Source organism: Scyliorhinus torazame, chromosome 5, assembly GCF_047496885.1.
Source record: "Scyliorhinus torazame isolate Kashiwa2021f chromosome 5, sScyTor2.1, whole genome shotgun sequence".
Classification (NCBI taxonomy): Eukaryota; Metazoa; Chordata; class Chondrichthyes; order Carcharhiniformes; family Scyliorhinidae; genus Scyliorhinus; species Scyliorhinus torazame.
The window spans coordinates 124,044,054-124,069,370 of NC_092711.1; the positions used below are offsets into that span (position 1 = coordinate 124,044,054).

Sequence of the window (25,317 nt, forward strand, 5' to 3'; positions counted from 1 at the left end):
GTGGGGGCAGCATTTACAGTGTGAGACTGTTGCACACACTATGAGTGTGAAAGCTGTATTGAGCCCAGTGGAAAGATGCGCTGCTGTTCCTCGAGTGTTTGTTGAGCTTCTTTGGAACATTTCAGGAGGCCGAGGTCCTGGAGGTCAGCGTTAAGATGCAGCTCTCCAGTCAGTTCAATTCTCCACTTTGGCTCTGTGGATTAGATGGGTCACGTCCCTGTGAAGTTAACGCAGATCATGTTAAGTTCGATCTAATTTCTACATCTCGTGGTTTTATATGTTGAAACATCTGTTTTTTAAAGAAACAGCAGTCGTCTTGTAATAAGTGGCCTAGCCTCTCAGCCTCACCATGCGAATCTGCAGCAACACAGTGAGGTTGCACATTGTACACGTCCGTTGATTGCCAGCTGTTTCTGTAGTGTAGTGGTTATCACATTCGCCTAACACGCGAAAAGTTCGAAACCGAGCAGAAACATCTCGTACTTCCAGTTTAGTCTGTTGCTGACTATTGCCGCAATCTCGTAACTGGTCTTCATCAACGAGGAATAGCAAAATGCATGCACCCGTATGGTTGTGGTTATTTTCGAAAGCCCTGCCTTCTCAATTTAACTTCCACTTCAAGCATAACTTATCTTCAGGTCTGTAAAGTTCGATTCCTGATTGTTTTATAAGTTGAGACATCGGTTTTAAAGAAACGGCTGTCTTCTTGTAATAAGTGACATGGCCTCTCAGACGAACCATGAGAATCTGCAGCAACACAGTGAGGTTGAACATTGCACAAGTCCATTGATTACTGCACCGCCAGCGGTTTCTGTAGTGTAGTGGTTAGCACATTCCCCTAACATGCGAAAGGTCCCCGGGGCCATACCGGGTAGAAACATCAAGTGCTTCTCATGTTGTGTGAGGAATGTTTGCACAAAGTACTTTTGTTCCCCCATCTCGTATGTTCGAGGATTATGAGGTTTAGACTCTCATGAGCCACTAAAATAAATTCCACATTAAGTCACAAGCACTGAATTTTCGACAGGCAATGAGAAGAAAAGGACCTTCTTATTTTGGATATGCGGAGCTAGTTCATCCACAACTGAATTTCATGCATTTACTAATGCAGATACACCTACTTATTCACCATCTCAAACATGTCTAAATGAACGACAAATGCAACTTACTGCGGATGCTTCATTCTGAAACAAAAACAGAACATACTGGACAATCTCAGCAGGACTGACAGCCTCTGTGGAGCGAGATGGCAGCGGTCGTTCCGGGCCTGGGTGACTCTTTGTCAAAGCTGGAGAACTGGAAATGGGGTCAGATTCAGACTAATGTGGATGGGGCGGGGTTGGCGTGCCCTATTGGGCCTCGATAGAGTGGTCAGCAATAGGTGGAAAATGACGAAAATGTCTCGGACAGAAAGAAAAAGGGAATGTAAATGAGGCTAATCAAGGTGCTGATAGTGGCGCCTCAAGAGATCAGAATGTGTTAATCGCAGAAAGTAAGCAGTGTGTCAGCGAACAATTGGCGACAGGGATCAGATTGCTCAAGTAGGATGGTATGGGCTGGGGGAGGGGGGCAATGCTGAGGGTAAAACATATCAATGCAAGGAATTAAAATAAGATGATGGATACAGATGGTGGAGGGGGAAGAAGTAGATGGTGGAGGGGGAAGAGAGGTTACACAGTCTGATGTTGTTGAACTGAATAAAATGAAACATACAGAGAGCTGCCTGAATCTACTGGAATAAGTCAATAGAAGTAAGTGAATATCCACACATAGACAAGCTTTTAGAAAATGTCTTGATTGTCTCGGGAACGTATTGGTTCCCTGCTGTGTGAGCTCAGCTTCTCAAAGGAAACCCAATGTGAATGAATCCCGCCGAATGCGCCACAGAGGCTCAACAAGGAATAGCAAAATGCATGCACCCGGCTGGGCCAGTGGCGCAATGGATAACGCGTCTGACTACGAATCAGGAGATTCTAGGTTCGACTCCTGGCTGGCTCGGAATTCGAACTTTTGGCGTGCGCTTTAACTCACTGGGTGGGACAGCTGATTCTTGATGCAGAGCAAAGTGAGCAGAACGTCTTCAATTCTCGTATCGAAAGTTGATCCGACATCTGCGGAAGATACTGGAACAACTCAGCGAGTCAGGCGGCATTTGTCGACAGGACAACAAAGCACGTCTTTCACCATCACCTTTCATTAAAACCGGGGCGGGTTAGAAATGTCGGACGTTTTAACCAAGTCAAATCCCGGTGGGAGCAAACAGAATAACAGGAAAGCGCTCTGACAGGGTGCAAGTCAGGAGAGATTAAATGAGAAAAGGCCTAGGGTTCCCTGGCCACAGAGTGAGGTGAGCATCGAATGAGAGAATAATTACACCACAGTATGAGGCCATTCCAGCCGCTGTGTCTGTGCCAGCTCTCAGCAACTACCGCCCGGATACAAAGACGAAGTGGAAACAAGATTCAAACCCAAATCTGCGATGGTAGTACACACAGAATGGGGGCAGCATTTACAGTGTGAGACGGTTGCACACACTATGAGTGTGAAAGCTGTATTGAGCCCAGTGGAAAGATGCGCTGCTGTTCCTCGAGTGTTTGTTGAGCTTCTTTGGAACATTTCAGGAGGCCGAGGTCCGGAAGGTCAGCGTTAAGATGCAGCTCTCCAGTCAGTTCAATTCTCCACTTTGGCTCTGTAGATTAGATGGGTCACGTCCCTGTGAAGTTAACGCAGATCATGTTAAGTTCGATCTAATTTCTACATCTCGTGGTTTTATATGTTGAAACATCTGTTTTTGAAAGAAACAGCAGTCGACTTGTAATAAGTGGCCTAGCCTCTCAGCCTCACCATGCGAATCTGCAGCAACACAGTGAGGTTGCACATTGTACACGTCCGTTGATTGCCAGCTGTTTCTGTAGTGTAGTGGTTATCACATTCGCCTAACACGCGAAAGGTCCCCGGTTCGAAACCGGGCGGAAACATCTCGTATTTCCAGTTTAGTCTGTTGCTGACTATTGCCGCAATCTCGTAACTGGTCTTCATCAACGAGAAATAGCAAAATGCATGCACCCGTCTGGTTGTGGTTGTTTTCGAAAGCCCTGCCTTCTCAATTTAACTTCCACTTCAAGCAAAACATAACTTATCTTCAGTTCTGTAAAGTTCGATTCCTGATTGTTTTATAAGTTGAGACATCGGTTTTAAAGAAACGGCTGTCTTCTTGTAATAAGTGACATGGCCTCTCAGACGAACCATGAGAAGCTGCAGCAACACAGTGAGGTTGAACATTGCACAAGTCCATTGATTACTGCACCGCCAGCGGTTTCTGTAGTGTAGTGGTTAGCACATTCCCCTAACATGCGAAAGGTCCCCGGGGCCATACCGGGTAGAAACATCAAGTGCTTCTCATGTTGTGTGAGGAATGTTTGCACAAAGTACTTTTGTTCCCCCATCTCGTATGTTCGAGGATTATGAGGTTTAGTCTCTCATGAGCCACTGAAATAAATTCCACATTAAGTAACAAGCACTGAATTTTCGACAGGCAATGAGAAGAAAAGGACCTTCCTATTTTGGATATTCGGAGCTAGTTCATCCACAACAGAATTTCATGCATTTACAAATGCAGATAAACATACTTATTCACCATCTCAAACATGTCTAAATGAACGACAAATGCAACTTACTGCGGATGCTTCATTCTGAAACAAAAACAGAACATACTGGACAATCTCAGCAGGACTGACAGCCTCTGTGGAGCGAGATGGCAGCGGTCGTTCCGGGCCTGGGTGACTCTTTGTCAAAGCTGGAGAACTGGAAATGGGGTCAGATTCAGACTAATGTGGATGGGGCGGGGTTGGCGTGCCCTATTGGGCCTCGATAGAGTGGTCAGCAATAGGTGGAAAATGACGAAAATGTCTCGGACAGAAAGAAAAAGGGAATGTAAATGAGGCTAATCAAGGCTAAGAAAGTTGCTGATAGTGGCGCCTCAAGAGATCAGAATGTGTTAATAGCAGAACAAAGAAAACAGTGTGTCAGCGAACAATTGGCGACAGGGTTGCTCAAGTAGGATGGTATGGGCTGGGGGGAGGGGCGCAATGCTGAGGGTAAAACATACCAATGGAAGGAATGAAAATAACTTGATGGAAATAAACAGATGGTGGAGGGAGAAGAGAGATTACACAGTCTGATGTTGTTGAACTGAATAAAATGAAATATACAGAGGGCTGCCTGAATCAACTGGAATTAGTCAATAGAGGTAAGTGAATGTCATACCCCTAGACCAACGAGCCCCGGGAAAGTAACAGAAGCACGCTGTTATTGCCATCGAAAGTCGATCTAACATCTGCGGAAAATACTGGAACAACTCAGCGAGTCAGGCGGAATTTGTCGACAGGACAACAAAGCTTGTCTTTCACCATCACCTTTCATTAAAACCGGGACGGGTTAGAAATGTCGGACGTTTTAACCAAGTCAAATCCTGGTGGGAGCAAACAGAACAACAGGAAAGCGCTCTGACAGGGTGCAAGTCAGGAGAGATTAAATGAGAAAAGGCCTAGGGTTCCCTGGCCACAGAGTGAGGTGAGCATCGAATGAGAGAATAATTACACCACAGTATGAGGCCATTCCAGCCGCTGTGTCTGTGCCAGCTCTCAACAACTACCGCCCGGATACAAAGAAGAAGTGGAAACAAGATTCAAACCCAAATCTGCGATGGAAGGACACACAGAATGGGGGCAGCATTTACAGTGTGAGACTGTTGCACACACTATGAGTGTGAAAGCTGTAAGAAACAGCAGTCGTCTTGTAATAAGTGGCCTAGCCTCTCAGCCTCACCATGCGAATCTGCAGCAACACAGTGAGGTTGCACATTGTACACGTCCGCTGATTGCCAGCTGTTTCTGTAGTGTAGTGGTTATCACATTCGCCTTACACGCGAAAAGTCCCCGGTTCGAAACCGGGCAGAAACATCTCGTATTTCCAGTTTAGTCTGTTGCTGACTATTGCCGCAATCTCGTAACTGGTCTTCATCAACGAGGAATAGCAAAATGCATGCACCCGTCTGGTTGTGGTTATTTACGAAAGCCCTGCATTCTCAATTTAACTTCCACTTCAAGCAAAACATAACTTATCTTCGTCTGTAAAGTTCGATTCCTGATTGTTTTATAAGTTGAGACATCGGTTTTAAAGAAACGGCTGTCTTCTTGTAATAAGTGACATGGCCTCTCAGATGAACCATGAGAATCTGCAGCAACACAGTGAGGTTGAACATTGCACAAGTCCATTGATTACTGCACCGCCAGCGGTTTCTGTAGTGTAGTGGTTAGCACATTCCCCTAACATGCGAAAGGTCCCCGGGGCCATACCGGGTAGAAACATCAAGTGCTTCTCATGTTGTGTGAGGAATGTTTGCACAAAGTACTTGTGTTCCCCATCTCGTATGTTCGAGGATTATGAGGATTAGTCTCTCATGAGCCACTAAAATAAATTCCACATTAAGTCACAAGCACTGAATTTTCGACAGGCAATGAGAAGAAAAGGACCTTCTTATCTTGGATATTCGGAGCTAGTTCATCCACAACAGAATTTCATGCATTTACAAATGCAGATAAACATACTTATTCACCATCTCAAACATGTCTAAATGAACGACAAATGCAACTTACTGCGGATGCTTCATTCTGAAACAAAAACAGAACATACTGGACAATCTCAGCAGGACTGACAGCCTCTGTGGAGCGAGATGGCAGCGGTCGGTCCGGGTCTGGGTGACTCTTTGTCAAAGCTGGAGAACTGGAAATGGGGTCAGATTCAGACTAATGTGGATGGGGCGGGGTTGGCGTGCCCTATTGGGCCTCGATAGAGTGGTCAGCAATAGGTGGAAAATGACGAAAATGTCTCGGACAGAAAGAAAAAGGGAATGTAAATGAGGCTAATCAAGGTGCTGATAGTGGCGCCTCAAGAGATCAGAATGTGTTAATCGCAGAAAGTAAGCAGTGTGTCAGCGAACAATTGGCGACAGGGATCAGATTGCTCAAGTAGGATGGTATGGGCTGGGGGAGGGGGGCAATGCTGAGGGTAAAACATATCAATGCAAGGAATTAAAATAAGATGATGGATACAGATGGTGGAGGGGGAAGAAGCAGATGGTGGAGGGGGAAGAGAGGTTACACAGTCTGATGTTGTTGAACTGAATAAAATGAAACATACAGAGAGCTGCCTGAATCTACTGGAATAAGTCAATAGAAGTAAGTGAATATCCACACATAGACAAGCTTTTAGAAAATGTCTTGATTGTCTCGGGAACGTATTGGTTCCCTGCTGTGTGAGCTCAGCTTCTCAAAGGAAACCCAATGTGAATGAATCCCGCCGAATGCGCCACAGAGGCTCAACAAGGAATAGCAAAATGCATGCACCCGGCTGGGCCAGTGGCGCAAGGGATAACGCGTCTGCCTATGAATCAGGAGATTCCACGTTCAACTCCTGGCTGGCTCGGAATTCGTACTTTTGGCGTGCGCTTTAACTCACTGGGTGGGACAGCTGATTCTTGATGCAGAGCAAAGTGAGCAGAACGTCTTCAATTCTCGTATCGAAAGTTGATCCGACATCTGCGGAAGATACTGGAACAACTCAGCGAGTCAGGCGGGATTTGTCGACAGGACAACACAGCTCGTATTTCACCATCACTTTTCATTAAAACCGGGACGGGTTAGAAATGTCGGACGTTTTAACCAAGCCAAATCCCGGTGGGAGCAAACAGAATAACAGGAAAGCGCTCTGACAGGGTGCAAGTCAGGAGAGATTAAATGAGAAAAGGCCTAGGGTTCCCTGGCCACAGAGTGAGGTGAGCATCGAATGAGAGAATAATTACACCACAGTATGAGGCCATTCCAGCCGCTGTGTCTGTGCCAGCTCTCAGCAACTACCGCCCGGATACAAAGACGAAGTGGAAACAAGATTCAAACCCAAATCTGCGATGGTAGTACACACAGAATGGGGGCAGCATTTACAGTGTGAGACGGTTGCACACACTATGAGTGTGAAAGCTGTATTGAGCCCAGTGGAAAGATGCGCTGCTGTTCCTCGAGTGTTTGTTGAGCTTCTTTGGAACATTTCAGGAGGCCGAGGTCCGGGAGGTCAGCGTTAAGATGCAGCTCTCCAGTCAGTTCAATTCTCCACTTTGGCTCTGTGGATTAGTTGGGTCACGTCCCTGTGAAGTTAACGCAGATCATGTTAAGTTCGATCTAATTTCTACATCTCGTGGTTTTATATGTTGAAACATCTGTTTTTGAAAGAAACAGCAGTCGTCTTGTAATAAGTGGCCTAGCCTCTCAGCCTCACCATGCGAATCTGCAGCAACACAGTGAGGTTGCACATTGTACACGTCCGTTGATTGCCAGCTGTTTCTGTAGTGTAGTGGTTATCACATTCGCCTTACACGCGAAAGGTCCCCGGTTCGAAACCGGGCAGAAACATCTCGAACTTCCAGTTTAGTCTGTTGCTGACTATTGTCGCAATCTCGTAACTGGTCTTCATCAACGAGGAATAGCAAAATGCATGCACCCGTCTGGTTGTGGTTATTTACGAAAGCCCTGCATTCTCAATTTAACTTCCACTTCAAGCAAAACATAACTTATCTTCAGGTCTGTAAAGTTCGATTCCTGATTGTTTTATAAGTTGAGACATCGGTTTTAAAGAAACGGCTGTCTTCTTGTAATAAGTGACATGGCCTCTCAGACGAACCATGAGAAGCTGCAGCAACACAGTGAGGTTGAACATTGCACAAGTCCAATGATTACTGCACCGCCAGCGGTTTCTGTAGTGTAGTGGTTAGCACATTCCCCTAACATGCGAAAGGTCCCCGGGGCCATACCAGGTAGAAACATCAAGTGCTTCTCATGTTGTGTGAGGAATGTTTGCACAAAGTACTTTTGTTCCCCCATCTCGTATGTTCGAGGATTATGAGGTTTAGACTCTCATGAGCCACTAAAATAAATTCCACATTAAGTCACAAGCACTGAATTTTCGACAGGCAATGAGAAGAAAAGGACCTTCTTATTTTGGATATGCGGAGCTAGTTCATCCACAACAGAATTTCATGCATTTACTAATGCAGATACACCTACTTATTCACCATCTCAAACATGTCTAAATGAACGACAAATGCAACTTACTGCGGATGCTTCATTCTGAAACAAAAACAGAACATACTGGACAATCTCAGCAGGACTGACGGCCTCTGTGGAGCGAGATGGCAGCGGTCGTTCCGGGCCTGGGTGACTCTTTGTCAAAGCTGGAGAACTGGAAATGGGGTCAGATTCAGACAAATGTGGATGGGGCGGGGTTGGCGTGCCCTATTGGGCCTCGATAGAGTGGTCAGCAATAGGTGGAAAATGACGAAAATGTCTCGGACAGAAAGAAAAAGGGAATGTAAATGAGGCTAATCAAGGCTAAGAAAGTTGCTGATAGTGGCGCCTCAAGAGATCAGAATGTGTTAATAGCAGAACAAAGAAAACAGTGTGTCAGCGAACAATTGGCGACAGGGTTGCTCAAGTAGGATGGTATGGGCTGGGGGGAGGGGCGCAATGCTGAGGGTAAAACATACCAATGGAAGGAATGAAAATAACTTGATGGAAATAAACAGATGGTGGAGGGAGAAGAGAGATTACACAGTCTGATGTTGTTGAACTGAATAAAATGAAATATACAGAGGGCTGCCTGAATCAACTGGAATTAGTCAATAGAGGTAAGTGAATGTCATACCCCTAGACCAACGAGCCCCGGGAAAGTAACAGAAGCACGCTGTTATTGCCATCGAAAGTCGATCTAACATCTGCGGAAAATACTGGAACAACTCAGCGAGTCAGGCGGAATTTGTCGACAGGACAACAAAGCTTGTCTTTCACCATCACCTTTCATTAAAACCGGGACGGGTTAGAAATGTCGGACGTTTTAACCAAGTCAAATCCTGGTGGGAGCAAACAGAACAACAGGAAAGCGCTCTGACAGGGTGCAAGTCAGGAGAGATTAAATGAGAAAAGGCCTAGGGTTCCCTGGCCACAGAGTGAGGTGAGCATCGAATGAGAGAATAATTACACCACAGTATGAGGCCATTCCAGCCGCTGTGTCTGTGCCAGCTCTCAAAAACTACCGCCCGGATACAAAGAAGAAGTGGAAACAAGATTCAAACCCAAATCTGCGATGGAAGGACACACAGAATGGGGGCAGCATTTACAGTGTGAGACTGTTGCACACACTATGAGTGTGAAAGCTGTAAGAAACAGCAGTCGTCTTGTAATAAGTGGCCTAGCCTCTCAGCCTCACCATGCGAATCTGCAGCAACACAGTGAGGTTTCACATTGTACACGTCCGCTGGTTGCCAGCTGTTTCTGTAGTGTAGTGGTTATCACATTCGCCTTACACGCGAAAGGTCCCCGGTTCGAAACCGGGCAGAAACATTTCGTATTTCCAGTTTAGTCTGTTGCTGACTATTGCCGCAATCTCGTAACTGGTCTTCATCAACGAGGAATAGCAAAATGCATGCACCCGTCTGGTTGTGGTTATTTACGAAAGCCCTGCATTCTCAATTTAACTTCCACTTCAAGCAAAACATAACTTATCTTCAGGTCTGTAAAGTTCGATTCCTGATTGTTTTATAAGTTGAGACATCGGTTTTAAAGAAACGGCTGTCTTCTTGTAATAAGTGACATGGCCTCTCAGACGAACCATGAGAATCTGCAGCAACACAGTGAGGTTGAACATTGCACAAGTCCATTGATTACTGCACCGCCAGCGGTTTCTGTAGTGTAGTGGTTAGCACATTCCCCTAACATGCGAAAGGTCCCCGGGGCCATACCGGGTAGAAACATCAAGTGCTTCTCATGTTGTGTGAGGAATGTTTGCTCAAAGTACTTGTGTTCCCCATCTCGTATGTTCGAGGATTATGAGGATTAGTCTCTCATGAGCCACCAAAATAAATTCCACATTAAGTCACAAGCACTGAATTTTCGACAGGCAATGAGAAGAAAAGGACGTTCTTATTTTGGATATTCGGAGCTAGTTCATCCACAACAGAATTTCATGCATTTACAAATGCAGATAAACATACTTATTCACCATCTCAAACATGTCTAAATGAACGACAAATGCAACTTACTGCGGATGCTTCATTCTGAAACAAAAACAGAACATACTGGACAATCTCAGCAGGACTGACAGCCTCTGTGGAGCGAGATGGCAGCGGTCGTTCCGGGCCTGGGTGACTCTTTGTCAAAGCTGGAGAACTGGAAATGGGGTCAGATTCAGACTAATGTGGATGGGGCGGGGTTGGCGTGCCCTATTGGGCCTCGATAGAGTGGTCAGCAATAGGTGGAAAATGACGAAAATGTCTCGGACAGAAAGAAAAAGGGAATGTAAATGAGGCTAATCAAGGTGCTGATAGTGGCGCCTCAAGAGATCAGAATGTGTTAATCGCAGAAAGTAAGCAGTGTGTCAGCGAACAATTGGCGACAGGGATCAGATTGCTCAAGTAGGATGGTATGGGCTGGGGGAGGGGGGCAATGCTGAGGGTAAAACATATCAATGCAAGGAATTAAAATAAGATGATGGATACAGATGGTGGAGGGGGAAGAAGCAGATGGTGGAGGGGGAAGAGAGGTTACACAGTCTGATGTTGTTGAACTGAATAAAATGAAACATGCAGAGAGCTGCCTGAATCTACTGGAATAAGTCAATAGAAGTAAGTGAATATCCACACATAGACAAGCTTTTAGAAAATGTCTTGATTGTCTCGGGAACGTATTGGTTCCCTGCTGTGTGAGCTCAGCTTCTCAAAGGAAACCCAATGTGAATGAATCCCGCCGAATGCGCCACAGAGGCTCAACAAGGAATAGCAAAATGCTTGCACCCTGCTGGGCCAGTGGCGCAATGGATAACGCGTCTGACTACGAATCAGGAGATTCTAGGTTCGACTCCTGGCTGGCTCGGAATTCGAACTTTTGGCGTGCGCTTTAACTCACTGGGTGGGACAGCTGATTCTTGATGCAGAGCAAAGTGAGCAGAACGTCTTCAATTCTCGGATCGAAAGTTGATCCGACATCTGCGGAAGATACTGGAACAACTCAGCGAGTCAGGCGGCATTTGTCGACAGGACAACAAAGCACGTCTTTCACCATCACCTTTCATTAAAACCGGGGCGGGTTAGAAATGTCGGACGTTTTAACCAAGTCAAATCCTGGTGGGAGCAAACAGAACAACAGGAAAGCGCTCTGACAGGGTGCAAGCCAGGAGAGATTAAATGAGAAAAGGCCAAGGGTTCCCTGGCCACAGAGTGAGGTGAGAATCGAATGAGAGAATAATTACACCACAGTATAAGGCCATTCCAGCCGCTGTGTCTGTGCCAGCTCTCAACAACTACCGCCCGGATACAAAGAACAAGTGGAAACAAGATTTAAACCCAAATCTGCGATGGAAGTACACACAGAGTGGGGGCAGCATTTACAGTGTGAGACTGTTGCACACACTATGAGTGTGAAAGCTGTATTGAGCCCAGTGGAAAGATGCGCTGCTGTTCCTCGAGTGTTTGTTGAGCTTCTTTGGAACATTTCAGGAGGCCGAGGTCCTGGAGGTCAGCGTTAAGATGCAGCTCTCCAGTCAGTTCAATTCTCCACTTTGGCTCTGTGGATTAGATGGGTCACGTCCCTGTGAAGTTAACGCAGATCATGTTAAGTTCGATCTAATTTCTACATCTCGTGGTTTTATATGTTGAAACATCTGTTTTTTAAAGAAACAGCAGTCGTCTTGTAATAAGTGGCCTAGCCTCTCAGCCTCACCATGCGAATCTGCAGCAACACAGTGAGGTTGCACATTGTACACGTCCGTTGATTGCCAGCTGTTTCTGTAGTGTAGTGGTTATCACATTCGCCTAACACGCGAAAAGTTCGAAACCGAGCAGAAACATCTCGTACTTCCAGTTTAGTCTGTTGCTGACTATTGCCGCAATCTCGTAACTGGTCTTCATCAACGAGGAATAGCAAAATGCATGCACCCGTATGGTTGTGGTTATTTTCGAAAGCCCTGCCTTCTCAATTTAACTTCCACTTCAAGCATAACTTATCTTCAGGTCTGTAAAGTTCGATTCCTGATTGTTTTATAAGTTGAGACATCGGTTTTAAAGAAACGGCTGTCTTCTTGTAATAAGTGACATGGCCTCTCAGACGAACCATGAGAATCTGCAGCAACACAGTGAGGTTGAACATTGCACAAGTCCATTGATTACTGCACCGCCAGCGGTTTCTGTAGTGTAGTGGTTAGCACATTCCCCTAACATGCGAAAGGTCCCCGGGGCCATACCGGGTAGAAACATCAAGTGCTTCTCATGTTGTGTGAGGAATGTTTGCACAAAGTACTTTTGTTCCCCCATCTCGTATGTTCGAGGATTATGAGGTTTAGACTCTCATGAGCCACTAAAATAAATTCCACATTAAGTCACAAGCACTGAATTTTCGACAGGCAATGAGAAGAAAAGGACCTTCTTATTTTGGATATGCGGAGCTAGTTCATCCACAACTGAATTTCATGCATTTACTAATGCAGATACACCTACTTATTCACCATCTCAAACATGTCTAAATGAACGACAAATGCAACTTACTGCGGATGCTTCATTCTGAAACAAAAACAGAACATACTGGACAATCTCAGCAGGACTGACAGCCTCTGTGGAGCGAGATGGCAGCGGTCGTTCCGGGCCTGGGTGACTCTTTGTCAAAGCTGGAGAACTGGAAATGGGGTCAGATTCAGACTAATGTGGATGGGGCGGGGTTGGCGTGCCCTATTGGGCCTCGATAGAGTGGTCAGCAATAGGTGGAAAATGACGAAAATGTCTCGGACAGAAAGAAAAAGGGAATGTAAATGAGGCTAATCAAGGTGCTGATAGTGGCGCCTCAAGAGATCAGAATGTGTTAATCGCAGAAAGTAAGCAGTGTGTCAGCGAACAATTGGCGACAGGGATCAGATTGCTCAAGTAGGATGGTATGGGCTGGGGGAGGGGGGCAATGCTGAGGGTAAAACATATCAATGCAAGGAATTAAAATAAGATGATGGATACAGATGGTGGAGGGGGAAGAAGTAGATGGTGGAGGGGGAAGAGAGGTTACACAGTCTGATGTTGTTGAACTGAATAAAATGAAACATACAGAGAGCTGCCTGAATCTACTGGAATAAGTCAATAGAAGTAAGTGAATATCCACACATAGACAAGCTTTTAGAAAATGTCTTGATTGTCTCGGGAACGTATTGGTTCCCTGCTGTGTGAGCTCAGCTTCTCAAAGGAAACCCAATGTGAATGAATCCCGCCGAATGCGCCACAGAGGCTCAACAAGGAATAGCAAAATGCATGCACCCGGCTGGGCCAGTGGCGCAATGGATAACGCGTCTGACTACGAATCAGGAGATTCTAGGTTCGACTCCTGGCTGGCTCGGAATTCGAACTTTTGGCGTGCGCTTTAACTCACTGGGTGGGACAGCTGATTCTTGATGCAGAGCAAAGTGAGCAGAACGTCTTCAATTCTCGTATCGAAAGTTGATCCGACATCTGCGGAAGATACTGGAACAACTCAGCGAGTCAGGCGGCATTTGTCGACAGGACAACAAAGCACGTCTTTCACCATCACCTTTCATTAAAACCGGGGCGGGTTAGAAATGTCGGACGTTTTAACCAAGTCAAATCCCGGTGGGAGCAAACAGAATAACAGGAAAGCGCTCTGACAGGGTGCAAGTCAGGAGAGATTAAATGAGAAAAGGCCTAGGGTTCCCTGGCCACAGAGTGAGGTGAGCATCGAATGAGAGAATAATTACACCACAGTATGAGGCCATTCCAGCCGCTGTGTCTGTGCCAGCTCTCAGCAACTACCGCCCGGATACAAAGACGAAGTGGAAACAAGATTCAAACCCAAATCTGCGATGGTAGTACACACAGAATGGGGGCAGCATTTACAGTGTGAGACGGTTGCACACACTATGAGTGTGAAAGCTGTATTGAGCCCAGTGGAAAGATGCGCTGCTGTTCCTCGAGTGTTTGTTGAGCTTCTTTGGAACATTTCAGGAGGCCGAGGTCCGGAAGGTCAGCGTTAAGATGCAGCTCTCCAGTCAGTTCAATTCTCCACTTTGGCTCTGTAGATTAGATGGGTCACGTCCCTGTGAAGTTAACGCAGATCATGTTAAGTTCGATCTAATTTCTACATCTCGTGGTTTTATATGTTGAAACATCTGTTTTTGAAAGAAACAGCAGTCGACTTGTAATAAGTGGCCTAGCCTCTCAGCCTCACCATGCGAATCTGCAGCAACACAGTGAGGTTGCACATTGTACACGTCCGTTGATTGCCAGCTGTTTCTGTAGTGTAGTGGTTATCACATTCGCCTAACACGCGAAAGGTCCCCGGTTCGAAACCGGGCGGAAACATCTCGTATTTCCAGTTTAGTCTGTTGCTGACTATTGCCGCAATCTCGTAACTGGTCTTCATCAACGAGAAATAGCAAAATGCATGCACCCGTCTGGTTGTGGTTATTTTCGAAAGCCCTGCCTTCTCAATTTAACTTCCACTTCAAGCAAAACATAACTTATCTTCAGTTCTGTAAAGTTCGATTCCTGATTGTTTTATAAGTTGAGACATCGGTTTTAAAGAAACGGCTGTCTTCTTGTAATAAGTGACATGGCCTCTCAGACGAACCATGAGAAGCTGCAGCAACACAGTGAGGTTGAACATTGCACAAGTCCATTGATTACTGCACCGCCAGCGGTTTCTGTAGTGTAGTGGTTAGCACATTCCCCTAACATGCGAAAGGTCCCCGGGGCCATACCGGGTAGAAACATCAAGTGCTTCTCATGTTGTGTGAGGAATGTTTGCACAAAGTACTTTTGTTCCCCCATCTCGTATGTTCGAGGATTATGAGGTTTAGTCTCTCATGAGCCACTGAAATAAATTCCACATTAAGTAACAAGCACTGAATTTTCGACAGGCAATGAGAAGAAAAGGACCTTCCTATTTTGGATATTCGGAGCTAGTTCATCCACAACAGAATTTCATGCATTTACAAATGCAGATAAACATACTTATTCACCATCTCAAACATGTCTAAATGAACGACAAATGCAACTTACTGCGGATGCTTCATTCTGAAACAAAAACAGAACATACTGGACAATCTCAGCAGGACTGACAGCCTCTGTGGAGCGAGATGGCAGCGGTCGTTCCGGGCCTGGGTGACTCTTTGTCAAAGCTGGAGAACTGGAAATGGGGTCAGATTCAGACTAATGTGGATGGGGCGGGGTTGGCGTGCCCTATTGGGCCTCGATAGAGTGGTCAGCAATAGGTGGAAAATGACGAAAATGTCTCGGACAGAAAGAAAAAGGGAATGTAAATGAGGCTAATCAAGGCTAAGAAAGTTGCTGATAGTGGCGCCTCAAGAGATCAGAATGTGTTAATAGCAGAACAAAGAAAACAGTGTGTCAGCGAACAATTGGCGACAGGGTTGCTCAAGTAGGATGGTATGGGCTGGGGGGAGGGGCGCAATGCTGAGGGTAAAACATACCAATGGAAGGAATGAAAATAACTTGATGGAAATAAACAGATGGTGGAGGGAGAAGAGAGATTACACAGTCTGATGTTGTTGAACTGAATAAAATGAAATATACAGAGGGCTGCCTGAATCAACTGGAATTAGTCAATAGAGGTAAGTGAATGTCATACCCCTAGACCAACGAGCCCCGGGAAAGTAACAGAAGCACGCTGTTATTGCCATCGAAAGTCGATCTAACATCTGCGGAAAATACTGGAACAACTCAGCGAGTCAGGCGGAATTTGTCGACAGGACAACAAAGCTTGTCTTTCACCATCACCTTTCATTAAAACCGGGACGGGTTAGAAATGTCGGACGTTTTAACCAAGTCAAATCCTGGTGGGAGCAAACAGAACAACAGGAAAGCGCTCTGACAGGGTGCAAGTCAGGAGAGATTAAATGAGAAAAGGCCTAGGGTTCCCTGGCCACAGAGTGAGGTGAGCATCGAATGAGAGAATAATTACACCACAGTATGAGGCCATTCCAGCCGCTGTGTCTGTGCCAGCTCTCAACAACTACCGCCCGGATACAAAGAAGAAGTGGAAACAAGATTCAAACCCAAATCTGCGATGGAAGGACACACAGAATGGGGGCAGCATTTACAGTGTGAGACTGTTGCACACACTATGAGTGTGAAAGCTGTAAGAAACAGCAGTCGTCTTGTAATAAGTGGCCTAGCCTCTCAGCCTCACCATGCGAATCTGCAGCAACACAGTGAGGTTTCACATTGTACACGTCCGCTGATTGCCAGCTGTTTCTGTAGTGTAGTGGTTATCACATTCGCCTTACACGCGAAAAGTCCCCGGTTCGAAACCGGGCAGAAACATCTCGTATTTCCAGTTTAGTCTGTTGCTGACTATTGCCGCAATCTCGTAACTGGTCTTCATCAACGAGGAATAGCAAAATGCATGCACCCGTCTGGTTGTGGTTATTTACGAAAGCCCTGCATTCTCAATTTAACTTCCACTTCAAGCAAAACATAACTTATCTTCGTCTGTAAAGTTCGATTCCTGATTGTTTTATAAGTTGAGACATCGGTTTTAAAGAAACGGCTGTCTTCTTGTAATAAGTGACATGGCCTCTCAGATGAACCATGAGAATCTGCAGCAACACAGTGAGGTTGAACATTGCACAAGTCCATTGATTACTGCACCGCCAGCGGTTTCTGTAGTGTAGTGGTTAGCACATTCCCCTAACATGCGAAAGGTCCCCGGGGCCATACCGGGTAGAAACATCAAGTGCTTCTCATGTTGTGTGAGGAATGTTTGCACAAAGTACTTGTGTTCCCCATCTCGTATGTTCGAGGATTATGAGGATTAGTCTCTCATGAGCCACTAAAATAAATTCCACATTAAGTCACAAGCACTGAATTTTCGACAGGCAATGAGAAGAAAAGGACCTTCTTATCTTGGATATTCGGAGCTAGTTCATCCACAACAGAATTTCATGCATTTACAAATGCAGATAAACATACTTATTCACCATCTCAAACATGTCTAAATGAACGACAAATGCAACTTACTGCGGATGCTTCATTCTGAAACAAAAACAGAACATACTGGACAATCTCAGCAGGACTGACAGCCTCTGTGGAGCGAGATGGCAGCGGTCGGTCCGGGTCTGGGTGACTCTTTGTCAAAGCTGGAGAACTGGAAATGGGGTCAGATTCAGACTAATGTGGATGGGGCGGGGTTGGCGTGCCCTATTGGGCCTCGATAGAGTGGTCAGCAATAGGTGGAAAATGACGAAAATGTCTCGGACAGAAAGAAAAAGGGAATGTAAATGAGGCTAATCAAGGTGCTGATAGTGGCGCCTCAAGAGATCAGAATGTGTTAATCGCAGAAAGTAAGCAGTGTGTCAGCGAACAATTGGCGACAGGGATCAGATTGCTCAAGTAGGATGGTATGGGCTGGGGGAGGGGGGCAATGCTGAGGGTAAAACATATCAATGCAAGGAATTAAAATAAGATGATGGATACAGATGGTGGAGGGGGAAGAAGCAGATGGTGGAGGAGGAAGAGAGGTTACACAGTCTGATGTTGTTGAACTGAATAAAATGAAACATACAGAGAGCTGCCTGAATCTACTGGAATAAGTCAATAGAAGTAAGTGAATATCCACACATAGACAAGCTTTTAGAAAATGTCTTGATTGTCTCGGGAACGTATTGGTTCCCTGCTGTGTGAGCTCAGCTTCTCAAAGGAAACCCAATGTGAATGAATCCCGCCGAATGCGCCACAGAGGCTCAACAAGGAATAGCAAAATGCATGCACCCGGCTGGGCCAGTGGCGCAAGGGATAACGCGTCTGCCTATGAATCAGGAGATTCCACGTTCAACTCCTGGCTGGCTCGGAATTCGTACTTTTGGCGTGCGCTTTAACTCACTGGGTGGGACAGCTGATTCTTGATGCAGAGCAAAGTGAGCAGAACGTCTTCAATTCTCGTATCGAAAGTTGATCCGACATCTGCGGAAGATACTGGAACAACTCAGCGAGTCAGGCGGGATTTGTCGACAGGACAACACAGCTCGTATTTCACCATCACTTTTCATTAAAACCGGGACGGGTTAGAAATGTCGGACGTTTTAACCAAGCCAAATCCCGGTGGGAGCAAACAGAATAACAGGAAAGCGCTCTGACAGGGTGCAAGTCAGGAGAGATTAAATGAGAAAAGTCCTAGGGTTCCCTGGCCACAGAGTGAGGTGAGCATCGAATGAGAGAATAATTACACCACAGTATGAGGCCATTCCAGCCGCTGTGTCTGTGCCAGCTCTCAGCAACTACCGCCGGGATACAAAGACGAAGTGGAAACAAGATTCAAACCCAAATCTGCGATGGTAGTACACACAGAATGGGGGCAGCATTTACAGTGTGAGACGGTTGCACACACTATGAGTGTGAAAGCTGTATTGAGCCCAGTGGAAAGATGCGCTGCTGTTCCTCGAGTGTTTGTTGAGCTTCTTTGGAACATTTCAGGAGGCCGAGGTCCGGAAGGTCAGCGTTAAGATGCAGCTCTCCAGTCAGTTCAATTCTCCACTTTGGCTCTGTAGATTAGATGGGTCACGTCCCTGTGAAGTTAACGCAGATCATGTTAAGTTCGATCTAATTTCTACATCTCGTGGTTTTATATGTTGAAACATCTGTTTTTGAAAGAAACAGCAGTCGACTTGTAATAAGTGGCCTAGCCTCTCAGCCTCACCATGCGAATCTGCAGCAACACAGTGAGGTTGCACATTGTACACGTCCGTTGATTGCCAGCTGTTTCTGTAGTGTAGTGGTTATCACATTCGCCTAACACGCGAAAGGTCCCCGGTTCGAAACCGGGCAGAAACATCTCGTATTTCCAGTTTAGTCTGTTGCTGACTATTGCCGCAATCTCGTAACTGGTCTTCATCAACGAGAAATAGCAAAATGCATGCACCCGTCTGGTTGTGGTTATTTTCGAAAGCCCTGCCTTCTCAATTTAACTTCCACTTCAAGCAAAACATAACTTATCTTCAGGTCTGTAAAGTTCGATTCCTGATTGTTTTATAAGTTGAGACATCGGTTTTAAAGAAACGGCTGTCTTCTTGTAATAAGTGACATGGCCTCTCAGACGAACCATGAGAAGCTGCAGCAACACAGTGAGGTTGAACATTGCACAAGTCCATTGATTACTGCACCGCCAGCGGTTTCTGTAGTGTAGTGGTTAGCACATTCCCCTAACATGCGAAAGGTCCCCGGGGCCATACCGGGTAGAAACATCAAGTGCTTCTCATGTTGTGTGAGGAATGTTTGCACAAAGTACTTTTGTTCCCCCATCTCGTATGTTCGAGGATTATGAGGTTTAGTCTCTCATGAGCCACTGAAATAAATTCCACATTAAGTAACAAGCACTGAATTTTCGACAGGCAATGAGAAGAAAAGGACCTTCCTATTTTGGATATTCGGAGCTAGTTCATCCACAACAGAATTTCATGCATTTACAAATGCAGATAAACATACTTATTCACCATCTCAAACATGTCTAAATGAACGACAAATGCAACTTACTGCGGATGCTTCATTCTGAAACAAAAACAGAACATACTGGACAATCTCAGCAGGACTGACAGCCTCTGTGGAGCGAGATGGCAGCGGTCGTTCCGGGCCTGGGTGACTCTTTGTCAAAACTGGAGAACTGGAAATGGGGTCAGTTTCAGACTAATGTGGATGGGGCGGGGGTGGCGTGCCCTATTGGGCCTCGATAGAGTGGTCAGCAATAGGTGGAAAATGACGAAAATGTCTCGGACAGTAAGAAAAAGGGAATGTAAATGAGGCTAATCAAGGTGCTGATAGTGGCGCCTCAAGAGATCAGAATGTGTTAATCGCAGAAAGTAAGCAGTGTGTCAGCGAACAATTGGCGACAGGGATCAGATTGCTCAAGTAGGATGGTATGGGCTGGGGGAGGGGGGCAATGCTGAGGGTAAAACATATCAATGCAAGGAATTAAAATAAGATGATGGATACAGATGGTGGAGGGGGAAGAAGCAGATGGTGGAGGGGGAAGAGAGGTTACACAGTCTGATGTTGTTGAACTGAATAAAATGAAACATACAGAGAGCTGCCTGAATCTACTGGAATAAGTCAATAGAAGTAAGTGAATATCCACACATAGACAAGCTTTTAGAAAATGTCTTGATTGTCTCGGGAACGTATTGGTTCCCTGCTGTGTGAGCTCAGCTTCTCAAAGGAAACCCAATGTGAATGAATCCCGCCGAATGCGCCACAGAGGCTCAACAAGGAATAGCAAAATGCATTCACCCGGCTGGGCCAGTGGCGCAATGGATAACGCGTCTGACTACGAATCAGGAGATTCCAGGTTCGACTCCTGGCTGGCTCGAAATTCGAACTTTTGGCGTGCGCTTTAACTCACTGGGTGGGACAGCTGATTCTTGATGCAGAGCAAAGTGAGCAGAACGTCTTCAATTCTCGTATCGAAAGTTGATCCGACATCTGCGGAAGATACTGGAACAACTCAGCGAGTCAGGCGGGATTTGTCGACAGGACAACACAGCTCGTCTTTCACCATCACTTTTCATTAAAACCGGGACGGGTTAGAAATGTCGGACGTTTTAACCAAGTCAAATCCCGGTGGGAGCAAACAGAATAACAGGAAAGCGCTCTGACAGGGTGCAAGTCAGGAGAGATTAAATGAGAAAAGGCCTAGGGTTCCCTGGCCACAGAGTGAGGTGAGCATCGAATGAGAGAATAATTACACCACAGTATGAGGCCATTCCAGCCGCTGTGTCTGTGCCAGCTCTCAGCAACTACCGCCCGGATACAAAGACGAAGTGGAAACAAGATTCAAACCCAAATCTGCGATGGTAGTATACACAGAATGGGGGCAGCATTTACAGTGTGAGACGGTTGCACACACTATGAGTGTGAAAGCTGTATTGAGCCCAGTGGAAAGATGCGCTGCTGTTCCTCGAGTGTTTGTTGAGCTTCTTTGGAACATTTCAGGAGGCCGAGGTCCGGAAGGTCAGCGTTAAGATGCAGCTCTCCAGTCAGTTCAATTCTCCACTTTGGCTCTGTAGATTAGATGGGTCACGTCCCTGTGAAGTTAACGCAGATCATGTTAAGTTCGATCTAATTTCTACATCTCGTGGTTTTATATGTTGAAACATCTGTTTTTGAAAGAAACAGCAGTCGACTTGTAATAAGTGGCCTAGCCTCTCAGCCTCACCATGCGAATCTGCAGCAACACAGTGAGGTTGCACATTGTACACGTCCGTTGATTGCCAGCTGTTTCTGTAGTGTAGTGGTTATCACATTCGACTTACACACGAAAAGTCCCCGGTTCGAAACCGGGCAGAAACATCTCGAACTTCCAGTTTAGTCTGTTGCTGACTATTGCCGCAATCTCGTAACTGGTCTTCATCAACGAGGAATAGCAAAATGCATGCACCCGTCTGGTTGTGGTTATTTACGAAAGCCCTGCATTCTCAATTTAACTTCCACTTCAAGCAAAACATAACTTATCTTCAGGTCTGTAAAGTTCGATTCCTGATTGTTTTATAAGTTGAGACATCGGTTTTAAAGAAACGGCTGTCTTCTTGTAATAAGTGACATGGCCTCTCAGACGAACCATGAGAAGCTGCAGCAACACAGTGAGGTTGAACATTGCACAAGTCCAATGATTACTGCACCGCCAGCGGTTTCTGTAGTGTAGTGGTTAGCACATTCCCCTAACATGCGAAAGGTCCCCGGGGCCATACCAGGTAGAAACATCAAGTGCTTCTCATGTTGTGTGAGGAATGTTTGCACAAAGTACTTTTGTTCCCCCATCTCGTATGTTCGAGGATTATGAGGTTTAGACTCTCATGAGCCACTAAAATAAATTCCACATTAAGTCACAAGCACTGAATTTTCGACAGGCAATGAGAAGAAAAGGACCTTCTTATTTTGGATATGCGGAGCTAGTTCATCCACAACAGAATTTCATGCATTTACTAATGCAGATACACCTACTTATTCACCATCTCAAACATGTCTAAATGAACGACAAATGCAACTTACTGCGGATGCTTCATTCTGAAACAAAAACAGAACATACTGGACAATCTCAGCAGGACTGACGGCCTCTGTGGAGCGAGATGGCAGCGGTCGTTCCGGGCCTGGGTGACTCTTTGTCAAAGCTGGAGAACTGGAAATGGGGTCAGATTCAGACAAATGTGGATGGGGCGGGGTTGGCGTGCCCTATTGGGCCTCGATAGAGTGGTCAGCAATAGGTGGAAAATGACGAAAATGTCTCGGACAGAAAGAAAAAGGGAATGTAAATGAGGCTAATCAAGGCTAAGAAAGTTGCTGATAGTGGCGCCTCAAGAGATCAGAATGTGTTAATAGCAGAACAAAGAAAACAGTGTGTCAGCGAACAATTGGCGACAGGGTTGCTCAAGTAGGATGGTATGGGCTGGGGGGAGGGGCGCAATGCTGAGGGTAAAACATACCAATGGAAGGAATGAAAATAACTTGATGGAAATAAACAGATGGTGGAGGGAGAAGAGAGATTACACAGTCTGATGTTGTTGAACTGAATAAAATGAAATATACAGAGGGCTGCCTGAATCAACTGGAATTAGTCAATAGAGGTAAGTGAATGTCATACCCCTAGACCAACGAGCCCCGGGAAAGTAACAGAAGCACGCTGTTATTGCCATCGAAAGTCGATCTAACATCTGCGGAAAATACTGGAACAACTCAGCGAGTCAGGCGGAATTTGTCGACAGGACAACAAAGCTTGTCTTTCACCATCACCTTTCATTAAAACCGGGACGGATTAGAAATGTCGGACGTTTTAACCAAGTCAAATCCTGGTGGGAGCAAACAGAACAACAGGAAAGCGCTCTGACAGGGTGCAAGTCAGGAGAGATTAAATGAGAAAAGGCCTAGGGTTCCCTGGCCACAGAGTGAGGTGAGCATCGAATGAGAGAATAATTACACCACAGTATGAGGCCATTCCAGCCGCTGTGTCTGTGCCAGCTCTCAACAACTACCGCCCGGATACAAAGAAGAAGTGGAAACAAGATTCAAACCCAAATCTGCGATGGAAGGACACACAGAATGGGGGCAGCATTTACAGTGTGAGACTGTTGCACACACTATGAGTGTGAAAGCTGTAAGAAACAGCAGTCGTCTTGTAATAAGTGGCCTAGCCTCTCAGCCTCACCATGCGAATCTGCAGCAACACAGTGAGGTTTCACATTGTACACGTCCGCTGATTGCCAGTTGTTTCTGTAGTGCAGTGGTTATCACATTCGCCTAACACGCGAAAGGTCCCCGGTTCGAAACCGGGCAGAAACATCTCGTATTTCCAGTTTAGTCTGTTGCTGACTATTGCCGCAATCTCGTAACTGGTCTTCATCAACGAGAAATAGCAAAATGCATGCACCCGTCTGGTTGTGGTTATTTTCGAAAGCCCTGCCTTCTCAATTTAACTTCCACTTCAAGCAAAACATAACTTATCTTCAGGTCTGTAAAGTTCGATTCCTGATTGTTTTATAAGTTGAGACATCGGTTTTAAAGAAACGGCTGTCTTCTTGTAATAAGTGACATGGCCTCTCAGACGAACCATGAGAAGCTGCAGCAACACAGTGAGGTTGAACATTGCACAAGTCCATTGATTACTGCACCGCCAGCGGTTTCTGTAGTGTAGTGGTTAGCACATTCCCCTAACATGCGAAAGGTCCCCGGGGCCATACCGGGTAGAAACATCAAGTGCTTCTCATGTTGTGTGAGGAATGTTTGCACAAAGTACTTTTGTTCCCCCATCTCGTATGTTCGAGGATTATGAGGTTTAGTCTCTCATGAGCCACTGAAATAAATTCCACATTAAGTAACAAGCACTGAATTTTCGACAGGCAATGAGAAGAAAAGGACCTTCCTATTTTGGATATTCGGAGCTAGTTCATCCACAACAGAATTTCATGCATTTACAAATGCAGATAAACATACTTATTCACCATCTCAAACATGTCTAAATGAACGACAAATGCAACTTACTGCGGATGCTTCATTCTGAAACAAAAACAGAACATACTGGACAATCTCAGCAGGACTGACAGCCTCTGTGGAGCGAGATGGCAGCGGTCGTTCCGGGCCTGGGTGACTCTTTGTCAAAGCTGGAGAACTGGAAATGGGGTCAGTTTCAGACTAATGTGGATGGGGCGGGGGTGGCGTGCCCTATTGGGCCTTGATAGAGTGGTCAGCAATAGGTGGAAAATGACGAAAATGTCTCGGACAGAAAGAAAAAGGGAATGTAAATGAGGCTAATCAAGGTGCTGATAGTGGCGCCTCAAGAGATCAGAATGTGTTAATCGCAGAAAGTAAGCAGTGTGTCAGCGAACAATTGGCGACAGGGATCAGATTGCTCAAGTAGGATGGTATGGGCTGGGGGAGGGGGGCAATGCTGAGGGTAAAACATATCAATGCAAGGAATTAAAATAAGATGATGGATACAGATGGTGGAGGGGGAAGAAGCAGATGGTGGAGGGGGAAGAGAGGTTACACAGTCTGATGTTGTTGAACTGAATAAAATGAAACATACAGAGAGCTGCCTGAATCTACTGGAATAAGTCAATAGAAGTAAGTGAATATCCACACATAGACAAGCTTTTAGAAAATGTCTTGATTGTCTCGGGAACGTATTGGTTCCCTGCTGTGTGAGCTCAGCTTCTCAAAGGAAACCCAATGTGAATGAATCCCGCCGAATGCGCCACAGAGGCTCAACAAGGAATAGCAAAATGCATTCACCCGGCTGGGCCAGTGGCGCAATGGATAACGCGTCTGACTACGAATCAGGAGATTCCAGGTTCGACTCCTGGCTGGCTCGAAATTCGAACTTTTGGCGTGCGCTTTAACTCACTGGGTGGGACAGCTGATTCTTGATGCAGAGCAAAGTGAGCAGAACGTCTTCAATTCTCGTATCGAAAGTTGATCCGACATCTGCGGAAGATACTGGAACAACTCAGCGAGTCAGGCGGGATTTGTCGACAGGACAACACAGCTCGTCTTTCACCATCACTTTTCATTAAAACCGGGACGGGTTAGAAATGTCGGACGTTTTAACCAAGTCAAATCCCGGTGGGAGCAAACAGAATAACAGGAAAGCGCTCTGACAGGGTGCAAGTCAGGAGAGATTAAATGAGAAAAGGCCTAGGGTTCCCTGGCCACAGAGTGAGGTGAGCATC

The 25,317-nt window shown here is 45.8% G+C and overlaps 14 non-coding genes across 14 annotated transcripts; all 14 read left to right on the plus strand.

Moving 5' to 3' along the window:
• Positions 1–1,925: 1,925 nt before the first annotated feature.
• Positions 1,926–1,998, plus strand: trnar-acg (transfer RNA arginine (anticodon ACG)). Its single transcript has one exon. It is a non-coding gene; the product is annotated as a tRNA-Arg (tRNA).
• A 907-nt stretch (positions 1,999–2,905) lies between these two features.
• Positions 2,906–2,978, plus strand: trnav-aac (transfer RNA valine (anticodon AAC)). Its single transcript has one exon. It is a non-coding gene; the product is annotated as a tRNA-Val (tRNA).
• Positions 2,979–4,888: 1,910 nt separating this feature from the next.
• Positions 4,889–4,961, plus strand: trnav-uac (transfer RNA valine (anticodon UAC)). Its single transcript has one exon. It is a non-coding gene; the product is annotated as a tRNA-Val (tRNA).
• Positions 4,962–7,393: 2,432 nt separating this feature from the next.
• On the plus strand, positions 7,394–7,466 carry trnav-uac (transfer RNA valine (anticodon UAC)). The gene has a single exon. It is a non-coding gene; the product is annotated as a tRNA-Val (tRNA).
• A 1,910-nt stretch (positions 7,467–9,376) lies between these two features.
• Positions 9,377–9,449, plus strand: trnav-uac (transfer RNA valine (anticodon UAC)). The gene has a single exon. It is a non-coding gene; the product is annotated as a tRNA-Val (tRNA).
• Positions 9,450–10,903: 1,454 nt separating this feature from the next.
• On the plus strand, positions 10,904–10,976 carry trnar-acg (transfer RNA arginine (anticodon ACG)). Its single transcript has one exon. It is a non-coding gene; the product is annotated as a tRNA-Arg (tRNA).
• Positions 10,977–13,399: 2,423 nt separating this feature from the next.
• Positions 13,400–13,472, plus strand: trnar-acg (transfer RNA arginine (anticodon ACG)). The gene has a single exon. It is a non-coding gene; the product is annotated as a tRNA-Arg (tRNA).
• A 907-nt stretch (positions 13,473–14,379) lies between these two features.
• On the plus strand, positions 14,380–14,452 carry trnav-aac (transfer RNA valine (anticodon AAC)). The gene has a single exon. It is a non-coding gene; the product is annotated as a tRNA-Val (tRNA).
• A 1,910-nt stretch (positions 14,453–16,362) lies between these two features.
• trnav-uac (transfer RNA valine (anticodon UAC)) lies at positions 16,363–16,435 on the plus strand. The gene has a single exon. It is a non-coding gene; the product is annotated as a tRNA-Val (tRNA).
• A 2,432-nt stretch (positions 16,436–18,867) lies between these two features.
• Positions 18,868–18,940, plus strand: trnav-aac (transfer RNA valine (anticodon AAC)). The gene has a single exon. It is a non-coding gene; the product is annotated as a tRNA-Val (tRNA).
• A 1,455-nt stretch (positions 18,941–20,395) lies between these two features.
• Positions 20,396–20,468, plus strand: trnar-acg (transfer RNA arginine (anticodon ACG)). Its single transcript has one exon. It is a non-coding gene; the product is annotated as a tRNA-Arg (tRNA).
• A 907-nt stretch (positions 20,469–21,375) lies between these two features.
• Positions 21,376–21,448, plus strand: trnav-uac (transfer RNA valine (anticodon UAC)). Its single transcript has one exon. It is a non-coding gene; the product is annotated as a tRNA-Val (tRNA).
• Positions 21,449–23,358: 1,910 nt separating this feature from the next.
• trnav-aac (transfer RNA valine (anticodon AAC)) lies at positions 23,359–23,431 on the plus strand. The gene has a single exon. It is a non-coding gene; the product is annotated as a tRNA-Val (tRNA).
• A 1,455-nt stretch (positions 23,432–24,886) lies between these two features.
• Positions 24,887–24,959, plus strand: trnar-acg (transfer RNA arginine (anticodon ACG)). The gene has a single exon. It is a non-coding gene; the product is annotated as a tRNA-Arg (tRNA).
• The last annotated feature ends 358 nt before the right edge of the window (positions 24,960–25,317 follow it).